The 13,278-nt window shown below is 37.9% G+C and overlaps 1 pseudogene; it reads right to left on the bottom strand.

Annotated features, from left to right (window-relative positions):
• Positions 1-3,174: 3,174 nt before the first annotated feature.
• Positions 3,175-13,278, bottom strand: part of LOC132352428 (uncharacterized) — a 31,737-nt pseudogene continuing 21,633 nt past the window's right edge.

Below are 13,278 nucleotides of genomic sequence, written 5' to 3'. Positions count from 1 at the left end.
ACGCCCCTCCTTATCTCTTGTAACAGTCTTTATTTTAATGTCTATTTTATTTGATATGAGTATTGTTACTCCAGCTTTCTTTTGATTTCCACTGTATGGAATATCTTTTTCCATCCCTTCACTTTCAGTCTGTATGTGTCCTTAGGTCTAAAGTGGGTCTTTTGTAGACAGCATATATATGGGTCTTTTTATTTTGTATACATTCAGCCAGTCTGTGTCTTTTGGTTGGGGCATTTAATCCTTTTACATTCAAGGTTATTATTGATACGTATGTTCCTATTACCATTGTCTTAATTGTTTTTGGTTTATTTTTATGGGTCTTTTTCTTCTCTTGTGTTTGCCACCTAGAGAAGCTTCTTTAGCATTTTTTGTAAAGCTGGTTTTGTGGTGTTGAATTCTCCAAGCTTTTGCTTGTCTGAAAGGCTTATGATTTCTCCATTGAATCTGAATGAGGTCCTTGCTGGGTCAAGTAATCTGGTTGTAGGTTTTTCTCTTTCATCACTTTAAGTATACCCTGCCACTCCCTTCTGGCCTGCAGAGTTTCTGCTGAAAAATAAGCTGATAACCTTATGGGGATTCCTTTGTGTGTTATTTTTTGTTTTTCCTTTGTTGTTTTTAATATTTTTTCCTTGAATTTAATTTTTGTTAGTTTGATTAATGTGTGTCTTGGTGTATTTCTCCTAGGGTTAATCCTGTATGGGACTCTCTGTGCTTCCTGGACTTGGGTAACTATTTCCTGTTCCATGTTAGTGAAGTTTTCCACTATAATCTCTTCAAATATTTTCTCAGACCCTTTCTTTTTCTCTTCTTCTTCTGGAACCCCTATAATTCAAATGTTGGTGTGTTTATTGTTGTCCCAGAGGTCTCTGAGAGTGTCTTCAATTCTTTTCATTCCTTTTCTTTATTCTGCTCCTCAGCAGTTATTTCTACCATTTTGTCTTCCAGGTCACTTATTTTTCTTCTGCATCAGTTATTATGTTTTTGATTCCTTCTAGTGTATTCTTAATTTCAGTTATTGTGTTGTTCATCTGTTTGTTCTTTAGTTCTTCTAGATCCTTGTTAAACATTTCTTGTATTTTCTCAATCTGTGCCTCTGCTCTATTTCTGAATTTCAGGATCATCTTTACTATCATTATTTCAAATTATTTTTAAGGTAGATTGCCTATTTCCTTTTCATTTATTTGTTCTTGTAGGTTTTTACCCAGTTCCTTCATCTGTGATGTATTTTTGCCATTTTTTTTTTTTTTTTATGAGTGGGATTGTGTTCCTGTCTTACTGGTTGTTTGGCCTGAGGCTTCCAACACTCGAGTTTGTAGGTTGTTAGGTAGAGCTGGGTCTTGGTGTTGAAGTGAGGACCTCCATGAGACCTCACTCTGATTAATATTCCCTGGGGTCTGAGGTTTCCTGTTTAGTCCAGTGGTTCAGACTCAGAGCTCCACTGCAGGAGCTTCAGCCTGACGTCCGGCTTGTGAACCAAGATCCCACAATCCATGTGGGGTGGCAAAAAAAAAGAAAAAACAGAACAAAGTAAAAAATAAAATTAGACTAGGAAACTAACAAGCATGTTTGAAAGAATAAAAATATAAAATTATAGATGAACCAACAACCAGAAGGTACAATAATACCAAAATAGTAAAAAAGACGAGGGAAAAATAAGAAAGGGAGGGGGAAGGCCTTGGCTGAGGACGGTGGGGCCTAAGCAAGGGCAGTGGGTGGGTGGGGCCTATACTTAGGACCCACAGGGCTGTAAAAGGCCCTGAGGGCTGTGGGGGGTGGGGCTTAGGCTCAATGGAATAGAAGGGGCCCAGGCGTGTCCCCCACCCCTGGTCTCAGAGGGTGTGTAACCTCACCTGGGAGCCCAGCAGTCTTCCCTGGCTCGAGTGGGCAGGGTAAATACTCTCCACTCCTCTCCTGCTCCTGCCGGAGGGCTCCTCCTGCCTGCCTCTCCTGATCTCCCTGGCCTCAGGGACACTGATCCGATCTGGCCTCCACTTCTCCTCCCTCTTCAGTTCCCCCACTTCCTATCAGTTCACTTGGGGTTCCTCCCATCTCCAAAGGTGTCAGGGTCCCCCACCAGTGGCCTGCAGGCACCCTAGTTGTGGGGAGATGCTAACTTGACATCTTCCCACACTGCCATCTTCTATCTCTGCTTCATCATTTTCTTATAACCTAATTTTTTCTTCTCTTTTTGTCAAATAAGGAAATAAAAGCCATAATTGATTTGTACATTGACTAATTATGCATTGTGTATACCCTATGCTGGGCCTGCAAAGTCACATCAAGAGGTATTGTTTCCCTGTAGGAATGAATCTTTATCTTGGAAAGAGGTGGGTCCTGAACACAGAAGAAAAAATGTTCACATTGATAGGTAAGAAAGGGTGCTTCTCTCTTCACCTTGTCCCTGGTGAATGGAAGAAAGAAATAACCTATGACACCATGAAACTCATGCTCTAGTAGAGGAGATTGAGAAGTATTTAGCTCAGCAAGGGCCCATAAAATGTTTCTCGGGAGATACTGACACATGTTTTCGCATGTGGATGAGGGACGAGCAAGATAGGTTGGGGTTAGGCAGCTATTTGCTATAGAGAACATCTTGTACAAAGTCAAAGGATGAGAAAGCATGCAGGTTTGGTCAGGTGTTGAGTCTAAGGACGTTGGTTGGTCAAGGTCAGCTCATGGAGGACTTTATATCTTACAACACCATTTAGACTTTACTCATTTGGTAGCAGGGAGTAACATTATGATAAAATGGCATCTGCTACGTATATCCAAACCACTAATTTTTGTTATAAGAATTACCATTGCTTTGCCACATACTGCTTTATGTTTTAATATACTTAGTGATATAATTCTTGCTTCAGACACTATTATTTCTGTCAACCTCACCAATATAATTGAACATGTTTTAGATTCTTGAAATATAAGGGCTACTTTGAGTGTGTATATGATATTAGATTTTCCACTAGGGCTCTAATTCTTCTGACTCTCCCTGCCCTTGAGCTCATCAATTTTTGCATAGTTGACTGGGCTCTTCCCTGAATTTTCTTTTAAGAAAGTTGATGAGTGAGGACTTTTTAAAAGTAATACATTTGAGAAGTTTTCCCTTCAAAAATTGCTGTTCTTTAATTGAACTTACAAATTTAATAAGGTTTTTAATGTTATTTTAATGTAATTCTAATAATGCTGAAAACTCCTAAAAAATAAAAGAAAGATATAAAGACCCCAATAGGTAAAAGACCTAGTGCCAAAATTTTTGTTTTTAAAGTGTGTATGTGTGTGCAAGTGCCTATTAGGTATGGGTGTGCCTCTGCATATTTGTTGGTAGTAAAAGTATTATATCAGTAAACAAAGAAATGTGGAAAAAAAATGTAATGTTGTGTGATACAGTAAAACCCAAGGATGAAAGCTGTATACATATATCTAGATAGCTAGAAATATACACAGACAATAGCATGGCATCATGTAATTTAGCCTATTCATTACATCTCCAGGTTATAATTTACTCTGAGGTCTCAATTTCTCTCCTCTCAGTCGGCATCCATAAAGAGGATACATGTTCAATTTGAATTTTATTTTGGGGTCAGAGATAAGCAGAGCATTTTCTTCCCTCTTATCTAAAGCCTACCCATATTGATCTCCTATATTTGAGAAGGCCCATACCTTTCATTCTTAGCTAATTCCTGCTGGAAATATTTACTGTTTCTGAAGAGTTTTTATTTATTCATAAATGTATATAACCCTCAGTACACTAACCTTTTTATTCTTGCCTGAAATAACTACATCTGTAATAAGAGGAATATTTCAACTTATCAAGGTACTTACTGATGAGCACTATTCTAGGTACTAGGAGTAAAATGATGAGTAACACATGATCTCTGCTCTCAAGTCTCTTACACTCAAGGCCAAAGTTCTGAAAAGTTCTATAGAGCTGAAGTTTAAGAACCACTTGGAAAAGGATATAAAGTGTATTATTCTGAGGGAGAGAATCTATGGTTATAACCACACAGTGCTCAGTATTTTTTTTTCAAGGTGGCCATAAGTTCTTCTAGAGCACAAGGCCAAAGTAAAGCCCTGTAGATGATTATGTTCATATGATGACATGGAGAACCTACAAGTGGGGGTTCTGAAGTACAAGAGAAATAAAATCTGGTGGATCATCTGGAAAACTGTGCCTAGTTTAGGAGGCTTTATATTAGGGAGTACAAAGAGATCCTGAAACCCAAACTTTATTAATGTCATAACAAATCTACCTCTCTTCATGCTTGAATAATTCATTCTGATTTCTTAAAAAATAGGAAGAAAGACATCAAGGCCCCAACGTATAAAGTCAATGTTGACTTCTAAATTTTGATTTTGCCACATAGTTTTGAAAGTTGTATAAATTCCAGGACCACCACATACTTGCTCTGTAAACTTAGATAAATTATTTTTTTCTTCCTGTTTTATTGAGATATAGTTGACATACAGCACTGTATAAGTTTAAGGTGTGTAGCATAATGATTTGATTTACATACTTCATGAGATGATTACCACCATAAGTTTAGTGAACATCCATCATCTCCTACATATACAAAATTAAAGAAATAGAAGAAAAGTTTTTTTTCTTGTAATGAGAAGTCTTAGGATTTACTCTCTTAACAACTTTCATATATAACATACATCAAGTGTTCATTATATTTATCATGTTGTATATTACAACCCTAGTACTTATTTATCTTAAAACTGGAAGTTTGTACCTTCTGACTGCCTTCATCCAATTCCCCCCATGCCCAACCCTGCCTCTGGTAACCACAAATCTGATCTGTTTTTCTATGAGTTCGTTTGTTTTAGAAGTATAATTTACCTACAACATTATGTTAGTTCTTGTTACACAACATAGTGATTTGATACTTCTATACTTTTCAAACTGATCACCATGATGTTTAGTTACAATATGTCACCATACAAAGGTATTGCACCATTATTGATTATATTTCCCACACTGTACATTTCATACCCATGACTCATTTATTTTGCCACAGGAAGTTTGTACCACTTAATCTCCCTCTCCTATTTCTTTCCTTCCCCTACCTTCCTCCTCTCTGGTAAGCACTTGTTTATTTGTATCTATAATTCTGTTTATAATTTTTTACGTTCGTTCATTTGTTTTGCTTTTTGAGACTCCACATATAAATGAAATCATTCAGTATTTGCCTTTCCCTATCTGACTTATTTCACTTAGCATAATACCCTCTAGGTCCATCCCTGTTGTCATAAATGGCAAGATTTCCTTCTTTTTTGTAGCTGAGTTATATCCCATTTTATATATTATATGGAAGAAATGAGATATATATATATATGCATCCATTCATCTATTGATGGGCACTTAGGTTGCTTCCATATCTTGGTTATTGTAAATAATGCTGCAATTAACATGAAGGGGAAGATATCTTTTCAAATTAGTGTTTTTGGTTATTTTTTTTGGATAAATACCCAGGAGTGGTATTGCTGGATCATATGGTAGTTCTATTTTTAATTTTTTGGGGAATCTCCATAATGTTTTCCATAGTGGGGGTACCAATTTACAATCCCACCAACAGTGTGTGAGGGTTCCCTTTTCTCCATATCCTCGCTAACACTTGATATTTGTTGTCTTTTTGATAATAGACATCCTGAAAGGTGTTAGGTGATATCTCATTGTGGTTTGATTTGCATTTCTCTGATGATTAGTGATGTTGAGCATCTTTTCATGTGCCTGTTCCCCATATGTAGGTCTTCTTTAGAAAAGTGTCTATTCTGATTCTCTGCCTAAGTTTTAATTGAGTCGTTTGTTTTTGTTTTTGTTTAGATGTTGAGTTGTATGAGATACTTGTATAATTTGGATATAACCTCTTATCAGATATATTGTTTGCAAATATATTTTCTCATCCAGTAGGCAGCCATTTTGCTTTGCTGATAATTTTTGTCACTGTGCAAAAGCTTTTTAGTTTGATGTAGTCCCATTTATTTATTTTTGCTTTTGTTTCTCTTGACCAAGAAGACGTATCCAAAAAAAATTATGAATACCAATGTCAAAGTGTATATTGCCTATGTTTTCTTCTAAAGTTTTATGATTTCAAGTCTTACATTTAAGTATTTAATTCATTTTGAATTTATTTTTAATAAATAGATAAATTTAATAAATTTATCATGAATAAACAGGTAAATTAATTTTTTAAACTTTAATTTCCTTATCTAAGAAAATAAAACTGTTTTGAAATATCACATAAGAAACACTATAAATGTAAGTGCTCTACATTTGTATACAAGACAGAAAATCAGGGATATAATTTGTGCATTTGAGTTCATTCATTCCAGGGATATGGAGGCTCTTTTATGCACACACACACACACACACACACACAAACACACCAGCAGAGAATAAAGTCATGGAAACTTGAAGCAAAAGTAATAATAGTATATGGTGCAACTCCCATTTCTATCCCTTGATTCCTAAACCTATGGATTCTGGCTATGAAATAAATAGCACTATATATTAAATGCTGATTCAAAGCATATACAACTTTATAGAGAACCTTGCATCAACCCTGTAATGTGTTGCCACCTAGTTGATGCTGTAACTAAATCTTCACAAGGTCATTCCATCATTCTATCAGACCAGCTGCTTGAAAATGGTGCACATGGCAAGAACAGTGAATTTCATGAGCATGAGCCCACTGCTGCAGGGTTTTTTGCTGTGAAGTGAGTTCCTTGATCATAAGTAATGCTGTAGGAAATTACTTGACAGTGCATAAGGCATTCTATAAATACATGGGTATTAGTTTTGGCAGCAACACGTGTGTAAGTAAGGTAAGTGTCTATCCAGAGTAAGTGTCTATTCCATTAAGAACAAAAGGAGGCTCCTTCCCTGATGGAAGTGGTCCAAAGTAATCAGTTTGCCACTAGGTAGCTGGCTGATCATCCCAGGGAATGATGCCATATCAGGGACTTAGTGTTGGTCTCTGCTTTTGGCAGATTGGGCACTCAGCAGTGGCCATAGCCAGGTTGGCCTTGGTGAATGGAAGAACATTTTGCTGAGCCAATGCATTACCTCCATCCCTGCCACCACAAACACTTTGTTCATGAGCACATTGGATGATGACAGGGTTGGCTGGAGAAAGAGGCTGACTGGTATCCACGGAATGGGTCATCCTATCCACTTGATTATTAAAATCCTCCTCTGCTAAGGTCATCATTTGGTTAGCATTCACAGAAAACACAAATATCTTCACAGTTTTTACCCATTCAGAAAAGTCAATCCACATACCTCTTTCCAAAAATCTTTGTTACCAGTTATCCAATCATGTTGTTTCAAAGTCTCTGACCATCCAACCAAACCGTTGGTCATAGCCCATAAATCAGTATGCACTTGCATGTTTAGCCATTTGTCCTTCCAAGGAAAATGAACAAAGAGGTGCACTGCTTGAACTTATGCCTCTAATAGGAGTTCCCTCCACCAGTTTCCTACAGAGATGTCCCAGAAAGGGGCTGTAAGGATTTAGTTGTCCACTTTCAGGCAGTGTCTCTATATTGTGAAGAACCATCTGTAAACTAGATCTGAATCTTCTCTTCCTCTGTCAACTGATCATAGGAAATCCCTCATGTAGCCACATGTGCAGACTGGAAGAGGGAAGGTGGTGGGCTGGAGTGGGGATCATGGGTACTTGGGTCACTTCTTCATGTAATTTACTTATGCCTTCAGGGTCTGTTCTTTCCCCATCATGTATATACCGTCTCCATTTGATGATGGAGTGTTGCCATGCACACACAATTTTTGGCCTACGGTTAAGCATTCAGATTCCACTAAGGCCCAATAACCAGTCAAGAGCTGTTCTCAAAAGGAGTTATTTGAAGAGGATGGCAGGGTTTTGATCTAAAATTCTAAAGACCTGCTCTACAAATCACCTAGAGCGGTTTGCCAAGGTCTTCAAATACTCATCTTATCTGCCACCAACACTTCAAGCACCATTGGATCTCCTAGATCATATGGCCCAAGTTACAAATCAGCTTGTTTGGCAGTCTGGGCCTGTTGCAGAGCTTTCTCTTGTTCTGGGCACCACTCAAAATTAGCAGATTTTCATATCACTCAGTGAATAGGGAGAAGTAACACACCCAAATGAGAAATATGTTGCCTCCAAAATTCAAAGAAGCTTCCTAGGCACTGTGCCTTTTTTTGGTTATAGAAGGGGCTAAATGTAATAAATTATCTTTCACCTTAGAAGGAATATCTTGGCATGCCCTATATCAATAAACCCCTAAAAATTTCACTGACATAGAGGTCCCTGAATTTTGTCAGAATTATTCCCCACTCTCTGGCACACAAATATCTTACCAATAAGTACTACTGCCAATGTTTACTTAACAAATAAGTTGTTACGTCTTGCTCACTAGTCTCAATCAATGTAATGTATCAGTGTAATATCTTGTAAAATGAAAAGGTGATCAAAATTCCTGCAAACTAATTTATGACATAGAGTTGGAGTGTTGATACCTCTGACAAAGGACAGTGAAGGTGTATTATTGTCCTTTTCAGCTGAAAACAAACTGCTTATGGTTGGTTTTATTGACAGGAAAGGAGAAAAAAAAGTTATTTCCCAGATCAATAGCTAAATACCAGGTACTAGGGAATGTGTTCATTTGCTCCAACAATGAAGCCATTTCTGGTACAGCAGCTGCAATTGGAGTCACCACCCTGGTTAAGCTTATGAGAGTCACTGTCATTCTTGGAGATACATCTGTCTTCTGCACAGGCCAACTAGGGAAAAGCTGAATGGGAATGTGGTGGGAATCGCCATCGCTACACCCTTCAAGACCTTGTTGGTGATTCTAATCTCTACCATAACTCTAGGAATGTGGTATTGCTTTCGATTTATTACCTTCATAAGTAGGGCCACTCTAGTGGCTTTCACTTGGCCATTCTCACCATCATAGCTCTCCCTCTATAGGTCAGGGAAGTGATGTGAACCTTCTGCTAGCTGCAGAGTGTACCTTTTCCAATAATTCAGTTGGGAATTGAGGAAATAACCACAGGATGAGTTTGGAAGCCACACTGGGCCTACTGTGAAATGAACCTGAGCTAAAACTCCATTGATCATCTAACCTCTTTAAGCCCCTATTCTGAGTAGTGAACTACAGTGATGTTTTTGGTCTTCTGGATTTAGAGTCAGTTCAGAACCAGTGTCTACTAGTCTCCAAAAGGTCTGATTATTTCTTTTTCCCCAAAGTATAGTTACCCTGGTAAAAGATTGTAGTTCCCTTTGGAAAAGGCTGGGAAAAAGATTCACAGTATAAATTTTGGGGCATGAACCAGAGTCCTTCTTCAAGGAGATCTATTCTATTCTTCACTCAAGGGATTCTGGTTTTGTAAAAGACAAATCTAAGAATTGACTGGAGGATTGTGACTCACTGTTTTCATGATTCAAGCTAGAATTTTGTTCACTTGATCTGGCACTTTTTTTTTTTTTTTGATAAGTAAGAAGTGGATTTATTTAGAGAGAAACACACTCCACAGACAGAGTGTGGGCTATCTCAGAAGGCGAGAGGCCGCAAAATATGCTGTGGTTAGTTTTTATGGGCTGGGTAATTTCGGAGGCTAATGAGTGGTGGATTATTCCAACTATTTCAGGGAAGGACTGGGGATTTCCAAGAATTGGGCCACTGCCCAATTTTTGGCCCTTTATAGTTAACCTCCAAACTGTCATGGCATTGGTGAGTGTGTGATCTAGAACTTTCTTACTTATACAGATCAAATAAGAATTTAGTAGGCTTCATACCTATTTCACTTCTAAGAACACCGTGATCGATTAACCAGTGCCATAGATTTGCAGGAGTCAGACTTTTCTGATTGCTACTTTGACTCCCCTGTCTATTAAGGTAATCAAACCCAACTTTCCTTTAGTGGTTTAATGCTGCCACTTGGTCCCTGATACCTGGGGATACAACTACTCCCATTGCACTTAAGTTTCCCAGTTCAGTGGCTGCAGTTGCTACTAAGGTCTGTCCTATATAGAGGAGCAATCCCTGAGCCCTTCAAGGATACTGGGGAGCTGTATCTTATACTGAAAACTTATTTCTCACAGTCTTAGTGGAAGCCATGCTTTTTGGACCCCCCAATGTGGGTGAGTAGGTCTTATATTAAAAATTCCCTCAAAATTCCAATCTCCTTAAGCCTTTGAATCCCTTCATCCACATTAAACCAAAGCAGCTTGGGCATTTCCAGTTTGCTCACTGTGGGTCACATTTTGGTCCATGCTTCAGGCAACCAAACAAAAAAAACTGTTGCAACCCTTTCTGACTCCTGGAGCTGCCACATTAAATGCAGAATCTCTGTTCTGTGAACCCACATCCATAAATTCAATGTGATCCAACTATAGCTTCCTTCCACTATTATCCCACATCCTTAGTATCCATTCCTATGCATGTTAATTGTATTTCTCTGTATAAATTAAAAATGCAAATAATTCTTTTGTAATGTAATACACTTTGTACCTCACCTTTATGGGCCTGTTGGCACTTGAGTCTACTTAAAGGTCTAGAAAAAAAAGAGTGCTGAGGGTGGGTACTCAGGAGAATTAGCATTGTCTTGCATGGCTACTGCCTCAGGGAAGGCCATGAGAGTTTCCTTAGGCAATGCAGATGGGGGTAGTAAGGCAAATATCACTGGAAGTCTGGAGACCTCCTCCAGCAGAATTTAGGGACCTAATGTTTCCAGTTTCATCAAGGGTCTTCCCATATGCCATCATCATAATTTAAAAGATACCATTTTTTCCCAATCAATGCCCTCCCTTTAAAAGTGAACATGCTGCCAAGCTTGGAGCTCAATTTGCATTGTAATTCACCCAGTTACAGGATAAGATTCTGTGTTTGATTTTAAACAATCTCAGTATTGCAGCTATAGGAGATAGGGGTTTCCCTCAGGGCACACACAGTCATTCAGCTCCTTGCTTCTTACAAGTGATAGATTACTATTATCTAATATAGGTATTAGATGTTGATGTTTACCTTGCTGTGAAGAAGCTTTTTAGTTTGATGAAATCCCACTTGTGTACTTTTGCTTTTTTTGCTTTTACTGTTTTTGCAAATCCAAAAATCATCACCAAGACCAAGGTTAAGGATGTTATCACCTATATTTTCTTTTAGGAGTTTTATGGTTTAAGATTTTACTGTCAAGTATTTAATCCATTTCGAGTTAATTTTGGTGTGTATGGTCCAGTTTCAGTCTTTTGCATGTGGCTGTCCAGTTTTCCCAACACATTTTATTAAAGAGATTGTCCTTTCCTCATTGTATTTTCTTGGCTCCTTTGTTGTAAATTAATTTAACATATATGCATGGGTTTATTTCTTATTTCAATTCTGTTTCATTGATCTGTGTGTCTTTTTTTACACAATATCATACTTTTTTGATTACTATAGCTTTATAATATAGTTTGAAATCAGGAAACATTATGCCTCCAGCTTTATTCTTCTTTTTCACGATTGCTTTGGCTATTCAGATAGGATGTGGCAGAGTTTTGAAGACACTGTTAGAGAAGCCTGATAGGCCTACAAAAAGTTATTAATAAGAATTGAAAAAAAAAAAAGAAAAATGTCGTTTAGAACCTGGAGGAAAGGGGACCTAGAGGAAAGGGACAAGGACACTGGCAGCAGAAGTTCTGGGAAGTACTCCTTGGTGTGAGCTCTCCCAGCATCCATCATTAGCCCCACCAAAGATCCTGTAGTCTCCAGTGCTGGGTGGCCTCAAGGCAAACAACCAAAAGGGCAGGAAAGCAGCCCCACCCATCAGCAGACAAGCAGATTAAAGTTTTACTGAACTTTGCCACCAAAGCAACACCCAGCCCTACCCAGCACCGGTCTCACCCATCAGGAAGGTTGCACAAGCCTCTTAGATAGACTCATCCACCAGAGAGCAGAGAACAGAAGCAAGATGAACTAAAATCCTGCAGCCTGTGGAATGAAAACCACATTCACAGAAAGACAGAAAAAATGAAAAGACAGAGGACTATGTACCAGTTGAAGGAACAAGATCAAACCCCAGAAAAAACAACTAAATGAAGTGGGGATAGGAAAACTTCCAGAAAAAGAATTCAGAAAAATGATAGTGAAGATAATCCAGGACCTTGGAAAAATAATGGAGGCAAAGATCAAGAAGATGCAAGAACTCTTTACAAAGACCCAGAAGAATTAAAGAACAAACAAACAGAGATGAACAATACAATAACTGAAATGAAAAACAAACAAACAAAATAACAAAAAACACTAGAAGGAACAAATAACAGAATAACTGAGGCAGAAGAACAGGTAGGTGACCTGGAAGACAGAATGGTGGAATTCAATACCGTGGAAAAGAATAAAGAAAAAGAATGAAAAGATATGAAGGCAACCTAAGAAACCTCTGGGACAACATTAAATGCACTAAATTTGCATTATAGGGGTCCCAGAAGGAGAAGAGAGAGAGAAAAGACCAGAGAAAATATTTGAAGAAATTATAGTCAAAAACATCCCTAACATGGTAAAGGAAATAGCCACCCAAGTCCAGGAAGTGCAGAGAGTCCAAGGCAGGATAAACTCAAGGAGAAACATGCAGAGACACACAGTAATCAAATTGACAAAAATTAGAGACAAAGAAATATTATTAAAAGCAACAAAGGAAAAATGACAAATAACATATAAGGGAGCTCCCAAAAGGTTAACAGCTGATTTCTCAGCAGGAACTCTACAAGCCAGAAGGGAGTGGCATGATATATTTAAAGTAATGAAAGGGAAGAAACTACAACCAAGATTACTCTACCTGGGAAGGATCTCATTCAGATTTGACGGAGAAATCAAAAGCTTTACAGACAAGCAAAAGCTAAGAGAACTCAGCACCACCAAATCAGCTCTACAACAAATGCTAAAGGAACTTCTCTAAGTGGGAAACACAAGAGAAGTAAAGAACCTAGAAAAACAAACCCAAAACAATTAAGAAAATGGTAATAGGAACATACATATTGATAATTACTTTAAATGTGAATGGATTAATTACTCCAACCAAAAGACACGGACTGGCTGAACGGATACAAAAGTAAGACCCATATATATGCTGTCTACAAGAGACCCACATCAGACCTAGGGACACATACAGACTGAAAGTGAGGGGATGGAAAAAGATATTCCATGCAAATGGAAATCAAAAGAAAGCTGGAGTAGCAATACTCATATCAGATAAAATAGACTTTAAAATAAAGAATGTTACAAGAGACAAGGAAGGACACTACATAATGA

Source organism: Balaenoptera ricei, chromosome 18, assembly GCF_028023285.1.
Source record: "Balaenoptera ricei isolate mBalRic1 chromosome 18, mBalRic1.hap2, whole genome shotgun sequence".
In the NCBI taxonomy this organism is placed as follows: domain Eukaryota; kingdom Metazoa; phylum Chordata; class Mammalia; order Artiodactyla; family Balaenopteridae; genus Balaenoptera; species Balaenoptera ricei.
This window is presented reverse-complemented; position numbering and strand designations above follow the sequence as displayed.